Source organism: Lottia gigantea (assembly GCF_000327385.1).
Source record: "Lottia gigantea unplaced genomic scaffold LOTGIsca_35, whole genome shotgun sequence".
In the NCBI taxonomy this organism is placed as follows: Eukaryota; Metazoa; Mollusca; class Gastropoda; family Lottiidae; genus Lottia; species Lottia gigantea.
In genome coordinates this window covers 872,652-877,656 of record NW_008709190.1, presented here as the reverse complement: position 1 = coordinate 877,656, position 5,005 = coordinate 872,652, and positions in this window count along the sequence as shown.

Here is a 5,005-nt window from a genome sequence, read left to right as displayed (position 1 = left end):
AAATTTCAACATCAAATCATAAATAATACTGTATTTAATCAAGTTTATATTTCCATCATTATAATGACTGGTTGTGGATGGAGTAACAGTGAGTGTTGACAGATGAAGATTCGAGCAGGAGGTATAATAGTACCTACCATGTTATAGAGGCTGTTCTAACTGATATACATGGTAATATCTTAAAACATTCTATTACACTAGATTGTATCTTATTATTACTGGACTGCAATAGTGGACTGAAAATAAAATATCTACATACAGACTACTTCCAAATTAAGCTTAAGGAATATGGACTGAATTATTCTCTTAAATCCCCTAAAGAAGGTACATTTAGTCTCTGTAACATCTAATATAGAATGAATGAATAAATGTATGTTTTCTTATACAATTCTGCAATACATCTTTTTGAAAAATGAAATTTCTCATATAGTTTCTCAAATTAAGCTTAAGAAATATGGACTGAATTATTCTCTTAAATCCCCTAAAGAAGGTACATTTAGTCTCTGTAACATCTAATATAGAATGAATGAATAAATGTATGTTTTCTTATACAATTCTGCAATATATCTTTATGAAAAATGAAATTTCTCATATAGTTATTACAATTACACAAGAAGCAATTAGTGGTCACTGATTTCAATTTCCTTCAACATGTTAATTGAAGTCATCTTTATTCAGAGATAATCCGAGAAAGATCAATGCCAAAAGGTTTGGCTAAGGACCAGCTGGTAGAAAGGATCTCAGAAACCTAAATGATAATCCATATAAAAAACTGCTGTTATTTTCTTTCTTTCTTTCAAATTGTAATATTAGGACAGAGTCTTTGGTATGTTTAGATAAAGTATTGAAAATCCTGACTCACTGTAAAAGATCTTGAATAAGGTGTAAGCTATGAACACCCAATGTTTGTATCAAGTATGGTAAATTTCTGATGGCAGCAATCTGAACTGTAATTTGTGTGTCGACAATAGCTTGTTGAAATACATGCACTCTCCATTTAGCAGCTACATCTTTTGGCATCAAAGCGAGAGCCTTTAGACAAGTACATAGAACATCTGGATCTGACAATATATTATATATAACAAGATTATCAGTGTGTTAGTACCAAAAAATTAATATTAACATTGCATAGCTTGTTTTATCAATAATCCTTTTGAAAATTTTTCAATTTGGATTTATTAACAACAGATGGTGTGGCGTGAGTTACTCGCACATCTTCATGCTTCCGAACATGTTCTGATTGTGGTAATTCTTGTTGATTGGTGAGATTGAAGATTCTCTCTGATCCACTGATTGGTGTCTAATGCTATTTTAGTTTGTCTCTGTGTGTGTGGTCTACTACATGATGCAATGGATAATAATTGATAATACTAAATGCCAGTCAAATAAAAACATTTCATATATATTATGAAGATTTTACCTAATTTCTCTGATAAAGTATAACTGATATTGGCAACATCTTTGGGTCTTGATGGACGTAGGTCTAACCATTTTGGATCATTCTGAGAAAAAAAAATAGCATGTCAAGCAAGATAGCATACACCCACTTGCAGCTTTATCAAACTTAAGACATTTGGCAGAAATGCAACAATCACAAGCAGAAACTGTTAAACCTTTATTCATACAATTCTAAAAGCACTTCAAGAGTGTCTTAATACAAAAACTCAAAATGCATTTTTAAGAGCGAGTGCGATAACTTGCAATATCATTATCTATGATAATTCTGAATTTCGTTAAATGGGAAGATTCACTATTTTGGGGGATCTAGTATACAGTCAAGTAACCTGTGTTATCTCTACAATATCAGCTACTAGAATGAATCCAGTAGTTTCAAGCAAGCTAAAATGTATTAATGTATACTTTGCCAAATACAAAATGACGGATTTCACTTATTACCAAATGTCATCAATTTTTATTGACCTATTTTCCTTATAATCTCAAGCGGTAATCGGAATTCCAAGTGTCGTCTGCTAGAATGTAGTCCAATGAATGAGGTCACTTGATCAACTAGCGGATTCCGTGTCAGCAGAAAATTTCTATGGAACACAAATTGGGCCATATTCTCATGTTGTTTCAGTGAATTTTAGCAATAAATCACGCTACGTATCTTATTTTGTCAGTCACTATTTTTTTTTTAAAATCGTGGTTCTTTGAAGGAATTGTCACTAGTTATAATGAATTGATATTAAAGATAAATACTAAGAGAAGTTAATTATACCACCCGGTATCCATACAACGTGTTTTTCTAGACTTATTTATAGATCAATCATTGTACACGAAAATAGGTGACACATTCTGCCGCCGTTGCTGAGTTGGTTGTTCATGAAATATGGGTCAAAGTGAAGGATTCATGAAAAAATTGAAACAAACCAATTTTAATTATTTCGTAGAATATCCGAGGAAATATCTAAGACATAAAAAAAAAATTCGTTTTTTTAATTTTGACGAAATTCGGTGTTGAATCTTTATATGCACGAAAATAGGATACACCACTGTATATATAGCTTCAAAATTACCGTTTCCAAAACTTGAGTACAACTGGTCGCGAACCTGACGCTTTAAGAAACAAACCAATTTTAATTATTTCGTAGAATATCCGAGGAAATATCTAAGACATAAAAAAAAAATTCGTTTTTTTAATTTTGACGAAATTCGGTGTTGAATCTTTATATGCACGAAAATAGGATACACCACTGTATATATAGCTTCAAAATTACCGTTTCCAAAACTTGAGTACAACTGGTCGCGAACCTGACGCTTTAAGATGCATCCTTGAATGATAACAGAAAATCCAAATAATCTTTTTAGGTTTAAAAAGATCAAGGCTGTGTATTGCCAATCATGCTTTGATATGATACATATCACAGTAAATGAGATACTATATATGATTAAACACTTACTGCTAACCATGGTATAGAAATCAGCCATGTTAATTCTTGTAAACACTTATTATCTATCTGTATACCATCTATAATAATACAATATACAATATACATATTAATTCTTGTAAACACTTGTTATCTATCTGTATACCATCTATAATAATACAATATACATATTAATTCTTGTAAACACTTATTATCTATCTGTATACCATCTATGATAATACAATATACATTTTAATTCTTGTAAACACTTATTATCTATCTGTATACCATCTATGATAATACAATATACATATTAATTCTTGTAAACACTTATTATCTATATGTATACTATCTATAATAATACAATATACAATATACATTTTAATTCTTGTAAACACTTATTATCTATCTGTATACCATCTATAATAATACAATATACAATATACATGTTAATTCTTGTAAACACTTATTATCTATCTGTATACCATCTATAATAATACAATATACAATATACATTTTAATTCTTGTAAACACTTATTATCTATCTGTATACCATCTATAATAATACAATATACATTATACATATTAATTCTTGTAAACACTTATTATCTATCTGTATACCATCTATAATAATACAATATACATTTTAATTCTTGTAAACACTTATTATCTATCTGTATACCATCTATAATAATACAATATACATATTAATTCTTGTAAACACTTATTATCTATATGTATACTATCTATAATAATACAATATACAATATACATGTTAATTCTTGTAAAAATTTATTATCTATATGTATACCATCTATAATAATACAATATACATATTAATTCTTGTAAACACTTATTATCTATCTGTATACCAACTATAATAATACAATATACAATATACATATTAATTCTTGTAAACACATATTATCTATCTGTATACCAACTATAATAATACAATATACAATATACATATTAATTCTTGTAAACACTTATTATCTATCTGTATACCATCTATAATAATACAATATATAATATACATATTAATTCTTGTAAACACTTATTATCTATCTGTATACCAACTATAATAATACAATATACAATATACATGTTAATTCTTGTAAACACTTATTATCTATCTGTATACCATCTATGATAATACAATATACATATTAATTCTTGTAAACACTTATTATCTATATGTATACTATCTATGATAATACAATATACATTTCAATTCTTGTAAACACTTATTATCTATCTGTATACCATCTATAATAATACAATATACATATTAATTCTTGTAAACACTTATTATCTATATGTATACTATCTATAATAATACAATATACAATATACATTTTAATTCTTGTAAACACTTATTATCTATCTGTATACCATCTATAATAATACAATATACAATATACATGTTAATTCTTGTAAACACTTATTATCTATCTGTATACCATCTATAATAATACAATATACAATATACATTTTAATTCTTGTAAACACTTATTATCTATCTGTATATCATCTATAATAATACAATATACATATTAATTCTTGTAAACACTTATTATCTATCTGTATACCAACTATAATAATACAATATACAATATACATATTAATTCTTGTAAACACTTATTATCTATATGTATACCATCTATGATAATACAATATACATTTTAATTCTTGTAAACACTTATTATCTATCTGTATACCATCTATAATAATACAATATACATATTAATTCTTGTAAACACTTATTATCTATCTGTATACCATCTATAATAATACAATATACATATTAATTCTTGTAAACACTTATTATCTATCTGTATACCAACTATAATAATACAATATACAATATACATTTTAATTCTTGTAAACACTTATTATCTATATGTATACCATCTATAATAATACAATATACATGTTAATTCTTGTAAACACTTATTATCTATATGTATACCATCTATAATAATACAATATACATATTAATTCTTGTAAACACTTATTATCTATATGTATACTATCTATGATAATACAATATACATTTTAATTCTTGTAAACACTTATTATCTATATGTATACTATCTATAATAATACAATATACAATATACATTTTAATTCTTGTA